This window comes from Apis cerana, linkage group LG14 (genome assembly GCF_029169275.1).
Source record: "Apis cerana isolate GH-2021 linkage group LG14, AcerK_1.0, whole genome shotgun sequence".
Taxonomy (NCBI): domain Eukaryota; kingdom Metazoa; phylum Arthropoda; class Insecta; order Hymenoptera; family Apidae; genus Apis; species Apis cerana.
This window is the reverse complement of record NC_083865.1, coordinates 4,278,945-4,303,973: the sequence shown is the minus strand read 5'-3', so window position 1 is coordinate 4,303,973 and position 25,029 is coordinate 4,278,945. Positions and strand designations below refer to the sequence as shown.

General features: G+C 28.1%; 1 long non-coding RNA gene across 5 annotated transcripts; it reads right to left on the bottom strand.

Annotated features, from left to right (window-relative positions):
* Window positions 1-845: 845 nt before the first annotated feature.
* Window positions 846-25,029, bottom strand: LOC107995466 (uncharacterized). 5 transcript variants are annotated; one of them, XR_009832700.1, is made up of 14 exons: window positions 24,875-25,029; window positions 23,719-23,833; window positions 23,127-23,400; window positions 22,968-23,041; window positions 18,133-18,179; window positions 15,679-15,815; window positions 14,513-14,627; window positions 13,921-14,194; window positions 13,762-13,835; window positions 8,930-8,976; window positions 6,513-6,649; window positions 5,370-5,484; window positions 4,778-5,051; window positions 4,301-4,692 (listed from the first exon to the last, which is right to left on the bottom strand). It is a non-coding gene; the product is annotated as an uncharacterized LOC107995466 (long non-coding RNA). The 5 variants fall into 5 exon arrangements; XR_009832701.1 differs by lacking the exons at window positions 4,301-4,692; window positions 4,778-5,051 and adding an exon at window positions 846-1,199; XR_009832697.1 differs by having other exon boundaries at window positions 4,778-5,484.

Here is a 25,029-nt window from a genome sequence, read left to right as displayed (position 1 = left end):
TTATATTATTATGAGTATAAATATATAAAATATTAATATATTACGAAGTTTGAAAGCGAAAAAAAAAAAAAGAGTGAAATGCATTTCACATAGAATTATACTTATTTTATTAATCATCATCACTTTCAATATCAATCATCATTACCAGCATTATTAAGCATGCATTTGCAAATATATTTTATCTTCTATAACAGCAATTCTACAAGCAATCTATTTACTGCTTTTTGATACTTTTCAATATAAAAATTTTAACAACTCAATTTAGAAATATATTAATATGTTAAATCATAAATATGATTTAACATAGTCCTAAAGGAAATTTAACATATAATCTTCAAGATCAAGTCTCATTTAAACCTCCTATTTTCCTAGTTTCTACTTACTATATACTAACTAAATCCTTATTTCAATCACTTTATTCCTAAATCTAAAAGTAGTACCTTCCTCATTCAAAGATTTAGGGAATCTATCCATATAAAAATTTTCTTAATACAATTAAGATTAAGGATTGTACGAAATATAAATATAATATATCATTGTTGATTCCACCACACTTTGATCTCTGAAATAAATAAGAATGTTTATAAAAGATTAGTACAAAATTTTATAAAATACAGTTTCTTTCCAATTCAATACAGACTCACACGATCCCTACCTACACAGAATCTAATTTTACAAAATACAACTATATAATTTTCCATTTTATTACTCAGACTCACACCCTATCACATCATCCCTACCTACATAGAATATAATTTTATGAAATACAGTTATACCTTTCCAATTCATTATAGACTCACACCCTATCACACCATGCAAACAATATCCAAAGAATCTAATAAAATACAATCATACCTTTCCAATTAATTACAGAGTCACACCTTATGACACCATCCCTATCAACACAGAATCTAAATGCATTTCTCTCTGTTTTAAAGGAAGGTACTACCTATCTATACAAAAATCTATCTATCTAAATGATTTGTTTAGGGGCCCCTTCTATTTAAAAATAAACATAACCGAAAAAAAAGAGAGAAACATTATGTAAAATGTTTATTATGAGTGATGATTGATTGATTTCATTAATAGGTCCTGAAACGAATCAAATTATAAATAATTAGTAACATATAATTATTTATTAATCGATGATACAAAATTTTCTTGAAATAAATAACTGCTCTCCTAGAATTGATATGGACCTGAAACAAACTCAAATAAAGGATTAGCATAATGGTATAAAAAATATTCCAAACAAATATTGTAATTTTTTTGGAAAAATTCGTAATATAATTATATAAAATGATAAATATAACGAACATTCAACATTATTGACTTCAAGAAATTCATAATTTCATAAAAACAATATTAATTCGAAATTTCAATGATTCTCTTCGTCAAAGAGAAAAACAAATATTACAGTAACATTTTCTGCGAGGAACGTGATAAGGGGTGCTGAAAAATAAAAGAATATAGCAGCCAGAAGGACTACTAAAATAAAAATATTTTCCACTCGATATGAATCGAACAACAAACCGCGAGTGGAATATTCATTTTGTATCGCAACACTAATAAAATAATATATTTTTTAATAAAATAACAAATTTTTTAAATCAATCGCGATGAGTGCTTTCTTATGCTTGCAATATTAATTAATTTATACTTAAAAAAAAAAAAAAACAAAGATATGGAAAAATCCCGGAAACAATCGATTATATTTACGCAACGTTACTCTACGCACTCAAATTTAAACAACGCAACACTAATAAAGAATGATTCAAGAAAAATCCAATGGTCTCCTTATTGATTACCATTGTATAATCACCCTTGTAGCTTCTTTAGCCACTTAAGGTGATTCAGGAACAGGAACGTGAGTTCTTCCACAATTCCAGTGAAAGAAATTTGGGCATTCAATATTCGCAACACTACTTGAACAAACGCGATTATTTATCAACGCAACGCTATATTTTAAAACAAACTATATTTTAAAACAAATATTTTAAAACTATGGAAATCGTTAATTCTGACTATAAATTATTATTATTAGTGATCAGAAATAAAGAATCTTAATCACAAAGATATAAATTTTACTTTATAAGAAATTTATACAATTCATAGCAAAAAAAAATCGCGATATCTTATAATTCATATCTTATAATGCAAACGCGATTCTCATTTTATAAAGCAACATATGTAATAAAGGACTCTAATTCAACCCGTTATTAATCAATCGCAACACTAATAAAAACGCGATGCCCATGATGACTGGATCTTAATGATGGGCCGGCATGCAAAACGGCCAAACGATACAACAACAATTACTACATACTACTAAACGAGCACAGTGACAAAATAGTAACAATGACTTCCCATTCTTTGGACCCAAACAAGAACCAAAAAATGAGAAGCCATTCGTTGCAGCCCTCTTCGTGACAGTTTGTCGGGCCTCTTCGGTCTTCCTCCTTCGGGCGCAATGCCCGCTGAAACTTAAATCTAGGCTCGAGATTCACTAATCGCACTAATCAAAGAAAAAAAGAAAAAAAAGTCTAAATCGCGGAAACTGAGTGCACATGAATTGATTAACGATCTTAATGATCGTCCATCGTACGTGTGCAGAATCTCGAGCTCAACGTTCGTTTCGAAATCTTTCGCGACCGCGACCGCGGAAATTCGAAAAATCGATGAGCAAAGCCAAAAACGAGTGGCATGCTCCACTCGTTTCAACCGGCTTCACTCTCGATTCTTCAAATTTTATTTCCTGAAACAGATTGTCACGCGAAAACGCGCCTACCCGATCAGAGACTGTGACAACCTGCCCGGCCCTACCTACTTATAATTAACATACACACCAGAAAGTATGCTACCTATCCTACCTAGCCCTATATTTAAAAAATAGCAAAACAGGCGCACCAACACACTCATTCAACGATTCTCACGCATAATACTCGGGCGCAAAATCCTACACTAGGGAAAACGTCCCGGGACGCCTCCGACACCCGAGCTTGGCACACTACTTTCATACTCTAACTTTACGTACCATTTTCCTGAAATCGATTGACGATGGCTAGCGATCATTGCGTCAAATGTCATGAAAATATCTCTGAATGTGTATATCTCTATTTTAATTGTCAATATTTGTTAACAAAAAAATATGCCTTTTATCATATCAAATCAAATTTGTTGTAATTTCAAAGTAAAAAATCCAATATTGTGGGTAATATTATTTGTGGATGTTGCGAATTGTAACGAGATTAATCGATAATAAATATGTTAAATATCTCGAGTTATATCGTATAGAATAACGTAAATCGTATAGAATAACTATTGAACGACGCAATTCCACAGCCTAACCACACACACAAAATGTGGAAAATACGTCGTGCACGATACACTAACGCATCGTCAATCGCTGAAAGATTTTTATTAGCTTATGAACTAAAATCATCATGCCCTTCGCCTCTCTCTCACCCAAGTAACACCTGGGCACGTGAGTGAGATCCTGGCAAAGAACACGGAAAGGATTAAACCTGAAAATCCTGAGCTAAAAAAAATTATTAGTACATCTAACGGACTAATGTTTTCTCACTTTCTCACTCTCTTAGATTTGCTCATTTGCTTTATTTCAAACTTTAATAAATTCTCTTTGTAAACTTTATGAATTTTCTTATTAATTTTAGCAAGCAAAAATATTGAAATATAGAATAAAGAAGAAATTTATTTTTGATATATTATAAAAATTGACTATATTAAATTTACGTATGACAATTAATAATAGAAAATAATTGACTCTAAAAGAATTTCAATGAAAATAACCTCAGGCGATCTCTTTATCCAAACATGTTTTCGAAAACATAAAACTAGCGCAAAAAACTTCTTGTTTAGATTCAGAAATCTACCTGTCGCGAAGTATCTTCTTGCACGTAATATTTCACATATTCTCTTACGGAAAAAATAAATATTTTTACATTTAGAATCATACTTAAGTTTAAAAATAAATATCAAGTAATTAAATATTACGATGAAATGAAAAAAATAAAATTATTATATAAATTGTTTATTACCATATCTATAACCATACACCATAACGATAATATCCACTATCAATTGTATTATTGTATAATTGTGTAATAATTCATATTTTTATATTGATATTGTAACGAAGTCGGATGGTATCCGACTTCTTCACAATTTTGAATTCATTTCATTATTTCTCACTTATTTGAATCTTAATTTTTATTCGTAAATAATATTTGTAACAATATTCATAAATATATGTTCATTCATTTTACAAATAATCGTAGAGAAAATAAATAAATCAATCATAGATCAATCAAACTACTAATTATTCATATCATTCTATATATTCATAATTAACGTGTTGTTTAATATTAAAATTAACTATCAATATCATCTTTACAAAAACGCGACGTGCAAGAAGATCTATCCTGATCTAATAAATAAAATACAAGAAAAATGTTACTATTCACGAGTATAATAAATACCCGTGGTCACTGTGCTCGTGCAAAATTCTACGTATACAACCAGTCATCCGTGTCGATACGGACCTTTCGTCCTACGACATGATTGAATGACCGGAGGAACATAAATGCATGCGACTCACCAATAGATGCGAAGAATCTGCATTGTCGTGGCCCAAGATGTCATCGCCAAATAGTCATCACGAGGAAGGGAGAACTGTAACCAAACATGAAACACTCTCATTAAAATTCTGATTATTTGAAAAAGTCGAAGCGAATAGAAAATGTATAAAAACAATTACCTCTTCGCGTGATGGATGACCGCCCTATTCCTCGAGGAACACTGATTCTACCCTGTACCGAAAACGAATAAAATTTCAAAAAAATAAAAAAAATAAAAATAAAAAACTACTAACGCGTCGATTTCAAATAGAAGCGGCGAACAAGCACTGACTCTAGTTTCGCGAATAATTATAGTAATTTAATTAGAGCTATTGTGCTCTAAATACTCTAAAAAACTATTACGAAGCAAACACTGAATCTACCGATCGCATTGCGCGCGATCACAAAAATTCTCTGGAAATAAAGTTGTATTAGTAATGAGTGGGAGGGGGGCGCGTGGAATCTATAGAAAAAGAAGCAAAATATTTTTTCTTTCTATCCAACATTTGTTTCGGAAAGAATTAACGTTTTTATTAAAACTCTGAATCGATTATTATCCATTTTTTTTCATGAATAAAAACATTTAAAATGGAACGATCATATCAAATTTAATGCAAAACTATTAATAATTATGATGAATGTTCATTATACATATAGGATAAAATACACGTTTACGTAATGACAAAGTATATCAAATAATAACGATCGAATGAATAAAGAATAAATACATACAATGCACGAGCGAAAAATCATACTTTTCTCTTTGAAAAAGTACAATGGCGTCCATGTTGGAATTTTTCCCGCCTTCCCGACCAATATATCGGCCCAGTAATAATCTGGTAATAATCTGTACAAAAGAAAACGAGATTTTCAAATATACACGTGAAATCTATGAAATTAATCGGTCACAAATAAAAAATGAAGCAACGATCAAAGCATAAATTTTAATTCAAAAGATTGCCAAGTAATAATAATAATAATCGTGTATTTATTGAATAGTAATGATAGGAATGATAGGATGATTAAGAAAAAAATATGTACGTACTACGCAGCAAACAAATTAAAAGAAAAAGTGAAGTTTCTAATACGAATATGGATACACAAAGACGGTTAGCACAATTTCGGTTAACGAATTTTCGCGGGGAGAGGTGGGGGTGGGGGGAGATGCGCGAGTCGAAACCTGTCGAAACTTGTCGAAGCCTGTCGAAGCCTGTCGAAACATGTCGAGCGTGGCAAAAAATACAAACACCTAATTTCTTAGAAAAGCTATGTTATGAACACACATTTTATTTTATCAGCTTCGACCATCATAACAACAAAACAGAAAAACTACATAAACGTTACAAAGAGACGCATTTAGAAACGAAATATGATCACCGATATAATATATATACGTATATAACCGATATGAAGTAAAATTGTTGTCTTCCTTTCGTTTCTTACAATATGTCGAAAAATTATAGAAATTTATTCTAAATAAATTTATTCTAATAAATTTATTCTAATAAATTTATTTGTCGAAAGTTACGAAACATTAAAATCAATCGTAAACCGTAAACCGTAAACCGTATATCGTAATATATGCACACTACAAATCATTTTTCTTTCAAATTATCCCGAAAATCGATAATTCTTTCAAATGGCAATCAAAATCGTAAAACGAATGCGTAGGAAAAGTAGACGAAAGTGAAGCAACAAGTCTATTCGAATCTCGTCTCGACGAAACACGAATTACCGGTATTCAATGATCGAAAACACAAAAAAAACTCAAAATATCAATTAATTTCGACACTCAAAATAATAAAAGGATGATTAAATGAACGAAAATAATAATAATTTATAAATTCGTAGCAGAATTTGATCAAAATTACTTACTGCGCAGTAGAATTTTCCAAGCCGGCAGCGGTCACACGTCCTCACTTGTTCACTTTCCACTGAAGACTGACGCTGCGCGCCAAATTTCGCCAAGAAGCTCTCTCATTGGCTGGTAACGGAACTCGATTATATCGATCCTATCGATATTATTTCGATAATCGAAATCGTATGGAAAATTGAAATATTGCATGATATATTTTAATTTTTTTAATTAACAATATTAAAAATATATATTATTAATTTATTTGTATTATTAAATTTTAATTAATTGATTATTAATATCATTCCTCTATTCGTACATTTTCCATTATATAATTTATTTACTAATAATCGATTTATCGATTATTACCGACATTATCGATATATTTGTCCAATGATTTATTTGTACATTTTTTACATGAAATCATTTATTTATTTAATCTTTATCCATTTATATATTTATTTATTCGTTTGTTTCTTTTTATATATATATTATATATATATATATATATATATATATATATATATATATATATATATAAATATATATATAAGATATATATATATATATATAAATGTATATATAAATAATTTTTAAATATATATATATTTTTATATATATATAAAATATTATGTATATATATATATAAATATATATATAAATAATTTTTAAATATATATATGTTTTTATATATATATATATATATATAATAAATTATTATATATATATATATATATAATATATATAAATAATATATATATATATAAATAATTATATATATATATAATAAATAAATTATAAATTTCTTGTAAACGTTCTTGTCTCATTCATTTAAGTAAATTATATATTTCAATTTCTATTTATTAATTTATTTATTTAATTATCATCATTATATCCCTACCCTATATATTTACTTATTAATATCATTGTGTATTACTTATATATTCATTAATTCATTTAAACAGTGTCTCGTTTCTAAATTTTTTTCTTATGTTCATTTATATCTCAAATTATTTATTTACTTAATTACTTACAGATTTATTCATTCATTTTATTCATTCAATGATTTATTTCTAGACTTTATTGGAGACTTTTCTTCATTTATATCATATGCATCATAAATTTATTTATTACTCTACTGATTTACTTATTACATACTGATTTACTTATATTCATTAACTTGCTAATGATTCATTTAAAGACTTCTTAGATTTGTTAATACTTCTTAGATTGTTAATATATTATAATTATAATGTATGTATGCATCAAATTATTTGTTCACTGTTTCATTTATTTAATTGTTTATATATCAATGTGTTTCAATTATATTATTTTATAATTAATCTACAAATCTACATAAAGGTAAGTATAAGTAGATATAAATCATGAATGAATAAAGAAATGAATAAATAAAAGGATTCTTATAAATATGTTGATGTATATACAAGTGAATAAAACAAAAAAGAATTGGGCATAGAGTTCAAAAGTCTTTAGTCAAATAATAATTATAAATTATTAAATTAAAGTAAGAAATATATACATCATTTCATGCATTTGAGCATTTGAGCATTCATTTCAAAATAAATGAACAAAACAAATGGACAAATCTGTAAGTAAATCAATAGACAAATTAATCTATAAAAGAATGAATAAAAATATTAATAACTGCATAAATAAAAGATAAATATATATTAAATAATTGGGTGCATGCATAAATGTCAAAAATATATAAATGAATAAAACAAAACAATTTATGAATAAATCAGTAAAAAAATGTACAAATAACTGAATAAATGAAGCAATGGGCAAATAAATAAATAAATGAACAAAATATAAAGGTCTAAATATTAATCACATAGACAGACAAATGAGTGAACATAAACATAAAAGCAATTAAATAATTAAAAGGATTAATAAATAAATTTATGTAATGTGTACATAAATTTGATAAAAAAAATATACAAATAAATCAATATACAAATAATACAAATAAATAAAAAATTATTAAATATATAAATAATTATATAACCAAAGGAATAAAGATATCAATAATTTTAAGAATATGTAATTAAACAAAGCAAAATGTATAAAAGCAAATTTTAATTTAACAAAGCAAAATGAAATAGGAGCTAGTCAAATGGATGAATAAATATATATATAAATAATTAAATAACTAAAATAGTAAATACATATAAATGACTTGATGCATACATAAGTGAACAAGAATGAAAACTAAGAATCATGTATATATTTATCATTTTAGTTATTTAATTATTTAAATATTTCATCTTTTTACACTTATTGTTTTATTTATTTATGCACATTTTAAATTATTTATATATTTATTTTTTCCATATTATTTACTATAAAATTTATACTTGTATCAAGGATACAAAAATAAATTATGTAGTAAATAATGATGATTTCTAAGTCTTACCAACTTGGAGGGTTGTTGCGAATCTCAAGAAAAAGCTAATTCTGAAACTAAAAAACTTGAATTAAATCTTAATCGCTAATACAACTGTACATGAAACACAAATACACAAATACATTCGTACATACATCAATATTTTATATTATTATGAGTATAAATATATAAAATATTAATATATTACGAAGTTTGAAAGCGAAAAAAAAAAAAAGAGTGAAATGCATTTCACATAGAATTATACTTATTTTATTAATCATCATCACTTTCAATATCAATCATCATTACCAGCATTATTAAGCATGCATTTGCAAATATATTTTATCTTCTATAACAGCAATTCTACAAGCAATCTATTTACTGCTTTTTGATACTTTTCAATATAAAAATTTTAACAACTCAATTTAGAAATATATTAATATGTTAAATCATAAATATGATTAAATCATAAATATGATTTCCTAAAGGAAATTTAACATATAATCTTCAAGATCAAGTCTCATTTAAACCTCCTATTTTCCTAGTTTCTACTTACTATATACTAACTAAATCCTTATTTCAATCACTTTATTCCTAAATCTAAAAGTAGTACCTTCCTCATTCAAAGATTTAGGGAATCTATCCATATAAAAATTTTCTTAATACAATTAAGATTAAGGATTGTACGAAATATAAATATAATATATCATTGTTGATTCCACCACACTTTGATCTCTGAAATAAATAAGAATGTTTATAAAAGATTAGTACAAAATTTTATAAAATACAGTTTCTTTCCAATTCAATACAGACTCACACGATCCCTACCTACACAGAATCTAATTTTACAAAATACAACTATATAATTTTCCATTTTATTACTCAGACTCACACCCTATCACATCATCCCTACCTACATAGAATATAATTTTATGAAATACAGTTATACCTTTCCAATTCATTATAGACTCACACCCTATCACACCATGCAAACAATATCCAAAGAATCTAATAAAATACGGTTATATCCTTCCAATTAATTGCAGAGTCACACCGTCCCTACCTATCCAAAGAATCTAATAAAATACAATCATACCTTTCCAATTAATTACAGAGTCACACCTTATGACACCATCCCTATCAACACAGAATCTAAATGCATTTCTCTCTGTTTTAAAGGAAGGTACTACCTATCTATACAAAAATCTATCTATCTAAATGATTTGTTTAGGGGCCCCTTCTATTTAAAAATAAACATAACCGAAAAAAAAGAGAGAAACATTATGTAAAATGTTTATTATGAGTGATGATTGATTGATTTCATTAATAGGTCCTGAAACGAATCAAATTATAAATAATTAGTAACATATAATTATTTATTAATCGATGATACAAAATTTTCTTGAAATAAATAACTGCTCTCCTAGAATTGATATGGACCTGAAACAAACTCAAATAAAGGATTAGCATAATGGTATAAAAAATATTCCAAACAAATATTGTAATTTTTTGGAAAAATTCGTAATATAATTATATAAAATGATAAATATAACGAACATTCAACATTATTGACTTCAAGAAATTCACAATTTCATAAAAACAATATTAATTCGAAATTTCAATGATTCTCTTCGTCAAAGAGAAAAACAAATATTACAGTAACATTTTCTGCGAGGAACGTGATAAGGGGTGCTGAAAAATAAAAGAATATAGCAGCCAGAAGGACTACTAAAATAAAAATATTTTCCACTCGATATGAATCGAACAACAAACCGCGAGTGGAATATTCATTTTGTATCGCAACACTAATAAAATAATATATTTTTTAATAAAATAACAAATTTTTTAAATCAATCGCGATGAGTGCTTTCTTATGCTTGCAATATTAATTAATTTATACTTAAAAAAAAAAAAAAAAAAACAAAGATATGGAAAAATCCCGGAAACAATCGATTATATTTACGCAACGTTACTCTACGCACTCAAATTTAAACAACGCAACACTAATAAAGAATGATTCAAGAAAAATCCAATGGTCTCCTTATTGATTACCATTGTATAATCACCCTTGTAGCTTCTTTAGCCACTTAAGGTGATTCAGGAACAGGAACGTGAGTTCTTCCACAATTCCAGTGAAAGAAATTTGGGCATTCAATATTCGCAACACTACTTGAACAAACGCGATTATTTATCAACGCAACGCTATATTTTAAAACAAACTATATTTTAAAACAAATATTTTAAAACTATGGAAATCGTTAATTCTGACTATAAATTATTATTATTAGTGATCAGAAATAAAGAATCTTAATCACAAAGATATAAATTTTACTTTATAAGAAATTTATACAATTCATAGCAAAAAAAAAAAATCGCGATATCTTATAATTCATATCTTATAATGCAAACGCGATTCTCATTTTATAAAGCAACATATGTAATAAAGGACTCTAATTCAACCCGTTATTAATCAATCGCAACACTAATAAAAACGCGATGCCCATGATGACTGGATCTTAATGATGGGCCGGCATGCAAAACGGCCAAACGATACAACAACAATTACTACATACTACTAAACGAGCACAGTGACAAAATAGTAACAATGACTTCCCATTCTTTGGACCCAAACAAGAACCAAAAAATGAGAAGCCATTCGTTGCAGCCCTCTTCGTGACAGTTTGTCGGGCCTCTTCGGTCTTCCTCCTTCGGGCGCAATGCCCGCTGAAACTTAAATCTAGGCTCGAGATTCACTAATCGCACTAATCAAAGAAAAAAAAAAGAAAAAGTCTAAATCGCGGAAACTGAGTGCACATGAATTGATTAACGATCTTAATGATCGTCCATCGTACGTGTGCAGAATCTCGAGCTCAACGTTCGTTTCGAAATCTTTCGCGACCGCGACCGCGGAAATTCGAAAATCGATGAGCAAAGCCAAAAACGAGTGGCATGCTCCACTCGTTTCAACCGGCTTCACTCTCGATTCTTCAAATTTTATTTCCTGAAACAGATTGTCACGCGAAAACGCGCCTACCCGATCAGAGACTGTGACAACCTGCCCGGCCCTACCTACTTATAATTAACATACACACCAGAAAGTATGCTACCTATCCTACCTAGCCCTATATTTAAAAAATAGCAAAACAGGCGCACCAACACACTCATTCAACGATTCTCACGCATAATACTCGGGCGCAAAATCCTACACTAGGAAAACGTCCCGGGACGCCTCCGACACCCGAGCTTGGCACACTACTTTCATACTCTAACTTTACGTACCATTTTCCTGAAATCGATTGACGATGGCTAGCGATCATTGCGTCAAATGTCATGAAAATATCTCTGAATGTGTATATCTCTATTTTAATTGTCAATATTTGTTAACAAAAAATATGCCTTTTATCATATCAAATCAAATTTGTTGTAATTTCAAAGTAAAAAATCCAATATTGTGGGTAATATTATTTGTGGATGTTGCGAATTGTAACGAGATTAATCGATAATAAATATGTTAAATATCTCGAGTTATATCGTATAGAATAACGTAAATCGTATAGAATAACTATTGAACGACGCAATTCCACAGCCTAACCACACACACAAAATGTGGAAAATACGTCGTGCACGATACACTAACGCATCGTCAATCGCTGAAAGATTTTTATTAGCTTATGAACTAAAATCATCATGCCCTTCGCCTCTCTCTCACCCAAGTAACACCTGGGCACGTGAGTGAGATCCTGGCAAAGAACACGGAAAGGATTAAACCTGAAAATCCTGAGCTAAAAAAAATTATTAGTACATCTAACGGACTAATGTTTTCTCACTTTCTCACTCTCTTAGATTTGCTCATTTGCTTTATTTCAAACTTTAATAAATTCTCTTTGTAAACTTTATGAATTTTCTTATTAATTTTAGCAAGCAAAAATATTGAAATATAGAATAAAGAAGAAATTTATTTTTGATATATTATAAAAATTGACTATATTAAATTTACGTATGACAATTAATAATAGAAAATAATTGACTCTAAAAAGAATTTCAATGAAAATAACCTCAGGCGATCTCTTTATCCAAACATGTTTTCGAAAACATAAAACTAGCGCAAAAACTTCTTGTTTAGATTCAGAAATCTACCTGTCGCGAAGTATCTTCTTGCACGTAATATTTCACATATTCTCTTACGGAAAAATAAATATTTTTACATTTAGAATCATACTTAAGTTTAAAAATAAATATCAAGTAATTAAATATTACGATGAAATGGAAAAAAATAAAATTATTATATAAATTGTTTATTACCATATCTATAACCATACACCATAACGATAATATCCACTATCAATTGTATTATTGTATAATTGTGTAATAATTCATATTTTTATATTGATATTGTAACGAAGTCGGATGGTATCCGACTTCTTCACAATTTTGAATTCATTTCATTATTTCTCACTTATTTGAATCTTAATTTTTATTCGTAAATAATATTTGTAACAATATTCATAAATATATGTTCATTCATTTTACAAATAATCGTAGAGAAAATAAATAAATCAATCATAGATCAATCAAACTACTAATTATTCATATCATTCTATATATTCATAATTAACGTGTTGTTTAATATTAAAATTAACTATCAATATCATCTTTACAAAAACGCGACGTGCAAGAAGATCTATCCTGATCTAATAAATAAAATACAAGAAAAATGTTACTATTCACGAGTATAATAAATACCCGTGGTCACTGTGCTCGTGCAAAATTCTACGTATACAACCAGTCATCCGTGTCGATACGGACCTTTCGTCCTACGACATGATTGAATGACCGGAGGAACATAAATGCATGCGACTCACCAATAGATGCGAAGAATCTGCATTGTCGTGGCCCAAGATGTCATCGCCAAATAGTCATCACGAGGAAGGGAGAACTGTAACCAAACATGAAACACTCTCATTAAAATTCTGATTATTTGAAAAAGTCGAAGCGAATAGAAAATGTATAAAAACAATTACCTCTTCGCGTGATGGATGACCGCCCTATTCCTCGAGGAACACTGATTCTACCCTGTACCGAAAACGAATAAAATTTCAAAAAAATAAAAAAAATAAAAATAAAAAACTACTAACGCGTCGATTTCAAATAGAAGCGGCGAACAAGCACTGACTCTAGTTTCGCGAATAATTATAGTAATTTAATTAGAGCTATTGTGCTCTAAATACTCTAAAAAACTATTACGAAGCAAACACTGAATCTACCGATCGCATTGCGCGCGATCACAAAAATTCTCTGGAAATAAAGTTGTATTAGTAATGAGTGGGAGGGGGGCGCGTGGAATCTATAGAAAAAGAAGCAAAATATTTTTTCTTTCTATCCAACATTTGTTTCGGAAAGAATTAACGTTTTTATTAAAACTCTGAATCGATTATTATCCATTTTTTTTCATGAATAAAAACATTTAAAATGGAACGATCATATCAAATTTAATGCAAAACTATTAATAATTATGATGAATGTTCATTATACATATAGGATAAAATACACGTTTACGTAATGACAAAGTATATCAAATAATAACGATCGAATGAATAAAGAATAAATACATACAATGCACGAGCGAAAAATCATACTTTTCTCTTTGAAAAAGTACAATGGCGTCCATGTTGGAATTTTTCCCGCCTTCCCGACCAATATATCGGCCCAGTAATAATCTGGTAATAATCTGTACAAAAGAAAACGAGATTTTTCAAATATACACGTGAAATCTATGAAATTAATCGGTCACAAATAAAAAATGAAGCAACGATCAAAGCATAAATTTTAATTCAAAAGATTGCCAAGTAATAATAATAATAATAATCGCGTATTTATTGAATAGTAATGATAGGAATGATAGGATGATTAAGAAAAAAATATGTACGTACTACGCAGCAAACAAATTAAAAGAAAAAGTGAAGTTTCTAATACGAATATGGATACACAAAGACGGTTAGCACAATTTCGGTTAACGAATTTTCGCGGGGGAGAGGTGGGGGTGGGGGGAGATGCGCGAGTCGAAACCTGTCGAAACTTGTCGAAGCCTGTCGAAGCCTGTCGAAGCCTGTCGAAACATGTCGAGCGTGGCAAAAAATACAAACACCTAATTTCTTAGAAAAGCTATGTTATGAACACACATTTTATTTTATCAGCTTCGACCATCATAACAACAAAACAGAAAAACTACATAAACGTTACAAAGAGACGCATTTAGAAACGAAATATGATCACCGATATAATATATATACGTATATAACCGATATGAAGTAAAATTGTTGTCTTCCTTTCGTTTCTTACAATATGTCGAAAAATTATAGAAATTTATTCTAAATAAATTTATTCTAATAAATTTATTCTAATAAATTTATTTGTCGAAAGTTACGAAACATTAAAATCAATCGTAAACCGTAAACCGTAAACCGTAAACCGTATATCGTAATATATGCACACTACAAATCATTTTTTCTTTCAAATTATCCCGAAAATCGATAATTCTTTCAAATGGCAATCAAAATCGTAAAACGAATGCGTAGGAAAAGTAGACGAAAGTGAAGCAACAAGTCTATTCGAATCTCGTCTCGACGAAACACGAATTACCGGTATTCAATGATCGAAAACACAAAAAAAACTCAAAATATCAATTAATTTCGACACTCAAAATAATAAAAGGATGATTAAATGAACGAAAATAATAATAATTTATAAATTCGTAGCAGAATTTGATCAAAATTACTTACTGCGCAGTAGAATTTTCCAAGCCGGCAGCGGTCACACGTCCTCACTTGTTCACTTTCCACTGAAGACTGACGCTGCGCGCCAAATTTCGCCAAGAAGCTCTCTCATTGGCTGGTAACGGAACTCGATTATATCGATCCTATCGATATTATTTCGATAATCGAAATCGTATGGAAAATTGAAATATTGCATGATATATTTTAATTTTTTTAATTAACAATATTAAAAATATATATTATTAATTTATTTGTATTATTAAATTTTAATTAATTGATTATTAATATCATTCCTCTATTCGTACATTTTCCATTATATAATTTATTTACTAATAATCGATTTATCGATTATTACCGACATTATCGATATATTTGTCCAATGATTTATTTGTACATTTTTTTACATGAAATCATTTATTTATTTAATCTTTATCCATTTATATATTTATTTATTCGTTTGTTTCTTTTTTTATATATATTATATATATATATATATATTTTTTTATATATATATAAGATATTATATATATATATATAAATATATATATAAATAATTTTTAAATATATATATATTTTTATATATATATAAAATAATTATGTTATGTATATATATATATAAATATATATATAAATAATTTTTAAATATATATATGTTTTATATATATATATATATATATATATATATATATATATATATATATATATATATATATATATATATATATAATAAATTATTATATATATATATATATATATAATATATATAAATAATATATATATATATAAATAATTATATATATATATAATAAATAAATTATAAATTTCTTGTAAACGTTCTTGTCTCATTCATTTAAGTAAATTATATATTTCAATTTCTATTTATTAATTTATTTATTTAATTATCATCATTATATCCCTACCCTATATATTTACTTATTAATATCATTGTGTATTACTTATATATTCATTAATTCATTTAAACAGTGTCTCGTTTCTAAATTTTTTTCTTATGTTCATTTATATCTCAAATTATTTATTTACTTAATTACTTACAGATTTATTCATTCATTTTATTCATTCAATGATTTATTTCTAGACTTTATTGGAGACTTTTCTTCATTTATATCATATGCATCATAAATTTATTTATTACTCTACTGATTTACTTATTACATACTGATTTACTTATATTCATTAACTTGCTAATGATTCATTTAAAGACTTCTTAGATTTGTTAATACTTCTTAGATTGTTAATATATTATAATTATAATGTATGTATGCATCAAATTATTTGTTCACTGTTTCATTTATTTAATTGTTTATATATCAATGTGTTTCAATTATATTATTTTATAATTAATCTACAAATCTACATAAAGGTAAGTATAAGTAGATATAAATCATGAATGAATAAAGAAATGAATAAATAAAAGGATTCTTATAAATATGTTGATGTATATACAAGTGAATAAAACAAAAAAGAATTGGGCATAGAGTTCAAAAGTCTTTAGTCAAATAATAATTATAAATTATTAAATTAAAGTAAGAAATATATACATCATTTCATGCATTTGAGCATTTGAGCATTCATTTCAAAATAAATGAACAAAACAAATGGACAAATCTGTAAGTAAATCAATAGACAAATTAATCTATAAAAGAATGAATAAAAATATTAATAACTGCATAAATAAAAGATAAATATATATTAAATAATTGGGTGCATGCATAAATGTCAAAAATATATAAATGAATAAAACAAAAAAATTTATGAATAAATCAGTAAAAAAATGTACAAATAACTGAATAAATGAAGCAATGGGCAAATAAATAAATAAATGAACAAAATATAAAGGTTTAAATATTAATCACATAGACAGACAAATGAGTGAACATAAACATAAAAGCAATTAAATAATTAAAAGGATTAATAAATAAATTTATGTAATGTGTACATAAATTTGATAAAAAAAATATACAAATAAATCAATATACAAATAATACAAATAAATAAAAAAATTATTAAATATATAAATAATTATATAACCAAAGGAATAAAGATATCAATAATTTTAAGAATATGTAATTAAACAAAGCAAAATGTATAAAAGCAAATTTTAATTTAACAAAGCAAAATGAAATAGGAGCTAGTCAAATGGATGAATAAATATATATATAAATAATTAAATAACTAAAATAGTAAATACATATAAATGACTTGATGCATACATAAGTGAACAAGAATGAAAACTAAGAATCATGTATATATTTATCATTTTAGTTATTTAATTATTTAAATATTTCATCTTTTTTTTACACTTATTGTTTTATTTATTTATGCACATTTTAAATTATTTATATATTTATTTTTTCCATATTATTTACTATAAAATTTATACTTGTATCAAGGATACAAAAATAAATTATGTAGTAAATAATGATGATTTCTAAGTCTTACCAACTTGGAGGGTTGTTGCGAATCTCAAGAAAAAGCTAATTCTGAAACTAAAAAACTTGAATTAAATCTTAATCGCTAATACAAATGTACATGAAACACAAATACACAAATACATTCGTACATACATCAATATTTTATATTATTATGAGTATAAATATATAAAATATTAATATATTACGAAGTTTGAAAGCGAAAAAAAAAGAGTGAAATGCATTTCACATAGAATTATACTTATTTTATTAATCATCATCACTTTCAATATCAATCATCATTACCAGCATTATTAAGCATGCATTTGCAAATATATTTTATCTTCTATAACAGCAATTCTACAAGCAATCTATTTACTGCTTTTTGATACTTTTCAATATAAAAATTTTAACAACTCAATTTAGAAATATATTAATATGTTAAATCATAAATATGATTAAATCATAAATATGATTTCCTAAAGGAAATTTAACATATAATCTTCAAGATCAAGTCTCATTTAAACCTCCTATTTTCCTAGTTTCTACTTACTATATACTAACTAAATCCTTATTTCAATCACTTTATTCCTAAATCTAAAAGTAGTACCTTCCTCATTCAAAGATTTAGGGAATCTATCCATATAAAAATTTTCTTAATACAATTAAGATTAAGGATTGTACGAAATATAAATATAATATATCATTGTTGATTCCACCACACTTTGATCTCTGAAATAAATAAGAATGTTTATAAAAGATTAGTACAAAATTTTATAAAATACAGTTTCTTTCCAATTCAATACAGACTCACACGATCCCTACCTACACAGAATCTAATTTTACAAAATACAACTATATAATTTTCCATTTTATTACTCAGACTCACACCCTATCACATCATCCCTACCTACATAGAATATAATTTTATGAAATACAGTTATACCTTTCCAATTCATTATAGACTCACACCCTATCACACCATGCAAACAATATCCAAAGAATCTAATAAAATACGGTTATATCCTTCCAATTAATTGCAGAGTCACACCGTCCCTACCTATCCAAAGAATCTAATAAAATACAATCATACCTTTCCAATTAATTACAGAGTCACACCTTATGACACCATCCCTATCAACACAGAATCTAAATGCATTTCTCTCTGTTTTAAAGGAAGGTACTACCTATCTATACAAAAATCTATCTATCTAAATGATTTGTTTAGGGGCCCCTTCTATTTAAAAATAAACATAACCGAAAAAAAAGAGAGAAACATTATGTAAAATGTTTATTATGAGTGATGATTGATTGATTTCATTAATAGGTCCTGAAACGAATCAAATTATAAATAATTAGTAACATATAATTATTTATTAATCGATGATACAAAATTTTCTTGAAATAAATAACTGCTCTCCTAGAATTGATATGGACCTGAAACAAACTCAAATAAAGGATTAGCATAATGGTATAAAAAATATTCCAAACAAATATTGTAATTTTTTTGGAAAAATTCGTAATATAATTATATAAAATGATAAATATAACGAACATTCAACATTATTGACTTCAAGAAATTCATAATTTCATAAAAACAATATTAATTCGAAATTTCAATGATTCTCTTCGACAAAGAGAAAACAAATATTACAGTAACATTTTCTGCGAGGAACGTGATAAGGGGTGCTGAAAAATAAAAGAATATAGCAGCCAGAAGGACTACTAAAATAAAAATATTTTCCACTCGATATGAATCGAACAACAAACCGCGAGTGGAATATTCATTTTGTATCGCAACACTAATAAAATAATATATTTTTTAATAAAATAACAAATTTTTTAAATCAATCGCGATGAGTGCTTTCTTATGCTTGCAATATTAATTAATTTATACTTACAAAAAAAAAAAAAAAAAACAAAGATATGGAAAAATCCCGGAAACAATCGATTATATTTACGCAACGTTACTCTACGCACTCAAATTTAAACAACGCAACACTAATAAAGAATGATTCAAGAAAAATCCAATGGTCTCCTTATTGATTACCATTGTATAATCACCCTTGTAGCTTCTTTAGCCACTTAAGGTGATTCAGGAACAGGAACGTGAGTTCTTCCACAATTCCAGTGAAAGAAATTTGGGCATTCAATATTCGCAACACTACTTGAACAAACGCGATTATTTATCAACGCAACGCTATATTTTAAAACAAACTATATTTTAAAACAAATATTTTAAAACTATGGAAATCGTTAATTCTGACTATAAATTATTATTATTAGTGATCAGAAATAAAGAATCTTAATCACAAAGATATAAATTTTACTTTATAAGAAATTTATACAATTCATAGCAAAAAAAAAAATCGCGATATCTTATAATTCATATCTTATAATGCAAACGCGATTCTCATTTTATAAAGCAACATATGTAATAAAGGACTCTAATTCAACCCGTTATTAATCAATCGCAACACTAATAAAAAACGCGATGCCCATGATGACTGGATCTTAATGATGGGCCGGCATGCAAAACGGCCAAACGATACAACAACAATTACTACATACTACTAAACGAGCACAGTGACAAAATAGTAACAATGACTTCCCATTCTTTGGACCCAAACAAGAACCAAAAAATGAGAAGCCATTCGTTGCAGCCCTCTTCGTGACAGTTTGTCGGGCCTCTTCGGTCTTCCTCCTTCGGGCGCAATGCCCGCTGAAACTTAAATCTAGGCTCGAGATTCACTAATCGCACTAATCAAAGAAAAAAAAAAGAAAAAAAAAAAGTCTAAATCGCGGAAACTGAGTGCACATGAATTGATTAACGATCTTAATGATCGTCCATCGTACGTGTGCAGAATCTCGAGCTCAACGTTCGTTTCGAAATCTTTCGCGACCGCGACCGCGGAAATTCGAAAAATCGATGAGCAAAGCCAAAAACGAGTGGCATGCTCCACTCGTTTCAACCGGCTTCACTCTCGATTCTTCAAATTTTATTTCCTGAAACAGATTGTCACGCGAAAACGCGCCTACCCGATCAGAGACTGTGACAACCTGCCCGGCCCTACCTACTTATAATTAACATACACACCAGAAAGTATGCTACCTATCCTACCTAGCCCTATATTTAAAAATAGCAAAACAGGCGCACCAACACACTCATTCAACGATTCTCACGCATAATACTCGGGCGCAAAATCCTACACTAGGAAAACGTCCCGGGACGCCTCCGACACCCGAGCTTGGCACACTACTTTCATACTCTAACTTTACGTACCATTTTCCTGAAATCGATTGACGATGGCTAGCGATCATTGCGTCAAATGTCATGAAAATATCTCTGAATGTGTATATCTCTATTTTAATTGTCAATATTTGTTAACAAAAAATATGCCTTTTATCATATCAAATCAAATTTGTTGTAATTTCAAAGTAAAAAATCCAATATTGTGGGTAATATTATTTGTGGATGTTGCGAATTGTAACGAGATTAATCGATAATAAATATGTTAAATATCTCGAGTTATATCGTATAGAATAACGTAAATCGTATAGAATAACTATTGAACGACGCAATTCCACAGCCTAACCACACACACAAAATGTGGAAAATACGTCGTGCACGATACACTAACGCATCGTCAATCGCTGAAAGATTTTTATTAGCTTATGAACTAAAATCATCATGCCCTTCGCCTCTCTCTCACCCAAGTAACACCTGGGCACGTGAGTGAGATCCTGGCAAAGAACACGGAAAGGATTAAACCTGAAAATCCTGAGCTAAAAAAAATTATTAGTACATCTAACGGACTAATGTTTTCTCACTTTCTCACTCTCTTAGATTTGCTCATTTGCTTTATTTCAAACTTTAATAAATTCTCTTTGTAAACTTTATGAATTTTCTTATTAATTTTAGCAAGCAAAAATATTGAAATATAGAATAAAGAAGAAATTTATTTTTGATATATTATAAAAATTGACTATATTAAATTTACGTATGACAATTAATAATAGAAAATAATTGACTCTAAAAAGAATTTCAATGAAAATAACCTCAGGCGATCTCTTTATCCAAACATGTTTTCGAAAACATAAAACTAGCGCAAAAACTTCTTGTTTAGATTCAGAAATCTACCTGTCGCGAAGTATCTTCTTGCACGTAATATTTCACATATTCTCTTACGGAAAAAATAAATATTTTTACATTTAGAATCATACTTAAGTTTAAAAATAAATATCAAGTAATTAAATATTACGATGAAATGGAAAAAATAAAATTATTATATAAATTGTTTATTACCATATCTATAACCATACACCATAACGATAATATCCACTATCAATTGTATTATTGTATAATTGTGTAATAATTCATATTTTTATATTGATATTGTAACGAAGTCGGATGGTATCCGACTTCTTCACAATTTTGAATTCATTTCATTATTTCTCACTTATTTGAATCTTAATTTTTATTCGTAAATAATATTTGTAACAATATTCATAAATATATGTTCATTCATTTTACAAATAATCGTAGAGAAAATAAATAAATCAATCATAGATCAATCAAACTACTAATTATTCATATCATTCTATATATTCATAATTAACGTGTTGTTTAATATTAAAATTAACTATCAATATCATCTTTACAAAAACGCGACGTGCAAGAAGATCTATCCTGATCTAATAAATAAAATACAAGAAAAATGTTACTATTCACGAGTATAATAAATACCCGTGGTCACTGTGCTCGTGCAAAATTCTACGTATACAACCAGTCATCCGTGTCGATACGGACCTTTCGTCCTACGACATGATTGAATGACCGGAGGAACATAAATGCATGCGACTCACCAATAGATGCGAAGAATCTGCATTGTCGTGGCCCAAGATGTCATCGCCAAATAGTCATCACGAGGAAGGGAGAACTGTAACCAAACATGAAACACTCTCATTAAAATTCTGATTATTTGAAAAAGTCGAAGCGAATAGAAAATGTATAAAAACAATTACCTCTTCGCGTGATGGATGACCGCCCTATTCCTCGAGGAACACTGATTCTACCCTGTACCGAAAACGAATAAAATTTCAAAAAAATAAAAAAAATAAAAATAAAAAACTACTAACGCGTCGATTTCAAATAGAAGCGGCGAACAAGCACTGACTCTAGTTTCGCGAATAATTATAGTAATTTAATTAGAGCTATTGTGCTCTAAATACTCTAAAAAACTATTACGAAGCAAACACTGAATCTACCGATCGCATTGCGCGCGATCACAAAAATTCTCTGGAAATAAAGTTGTATTAGTAATGAGTGGGAGGGGGGCGCGTGGAATCTATAGAAAAAGAAGCAAAATATTTTTTCTTTCTATCCAACATTTGTTTCGGAAAGAATTAACGTTTTTATTAAAACTCTGAATCGATTATTATCCATTTTTTTTCATGAATAAAAACATTTAAAATGGAACGATCATATCAAATTTAATGCAAAACTATTAATAATTATGATGAATGTTCATTATACATATAGGATAAAATACACGTTTACGTAATGACAAAGTATATCAAATAATAACGATCGAATGAATAAAGAATAAATACATACAATGCACGAGCGAAAAATCATACTTTTCTCTTTGAAAAAGTACAATGGCGTCCATGTTGGAATTTTTCCCGCCTTCCCGACCAATATATCGGCCCAGTAATAATCTGGTAATAATCTGAAAGATTACAAAAGAAAACGAGATTTTTCAAATATACACGTGAAATCTATGAAATTAATCGGTCACAAATAAAAAATGAAGCAACGATCAAAGCATAAATTTTAATTCAAAAGATTGCCAAGTAATAATAATAATAATAATCGCGTATTTATTGAATAGTAATGATAGGAATGATAGGATGATTAAGAAAAAAATATGTACGTACTACGCAGCAAACAAATTAAAAGAAAAAGTGAAGTTTCTAATACGAATATGGATACACAAAGACGGTTAGCACAATTTCGGTTAACGAATTTTCGCGGGGAGAGGTGGGGGTGGGGGGAGATGCGCGAGTCGAAACCTGTCGAAACTTGTCGAAGCCTGTCGAAGCCTGTCGAAACATGTCGAGCGTGGCAAAAAATACAAACACCTAATTTCTTAGAAAAGCTATGTTATGAACACACATTTTATCAGCTTCGACCATCATAACAACAAAACAGAAAAACTACATAAACGTTACAAAGAGACGCATTTAGAAACGAAATATGATCACCGATATAATATATATACGTATATAACCGATATGAAGTAAAATTGTTGTCTTCCTTTCGTTTCTTACAATATGTCGAAAAATTATAGAAATTTATTCTAAATAAATTTATTCTAATAAATTTATTCTAATAAATTTATTTGTCGAAAGTTACGAAACATTAAAATCAATCGTAAACCGTAAACCGTAAACCGTAAACCGTATATCGTAATATATGCACACTACAAATCATTTTTTCTTTCAAATTATCCCGAAAATCGATAATTCTTTCAAATGGCAATCAAAATCGTAAAACGAATGCGTAGGAAAAGTAGACGAAAGTGAAGCAACAAGTCTATTCGAATCTCGTCTCGACGAAACACGAATTACCGGTATTCAATGATCGAAAACACAAAAAAAACTCAAAATATCAATTAATTTCGACACTCAAAATAATAAAAGGATGATTAAATGAACGAAAATAATAATAATTTATAAATTCGTAGCAGAATTTGATCAAAATTACTTACTGCGCAGTAGAATTTTCCAAGCCGGCAGCGGTCACACGTCCTCACTTGTTCACTTTCCACTGAAGACTGACGCTGCGCGCCAAATTTCGCCAAGAAGCTCTCTCATTGGCTGGTAACGGAACTCGATTATATCGATCCTATCGATATTATTTCGA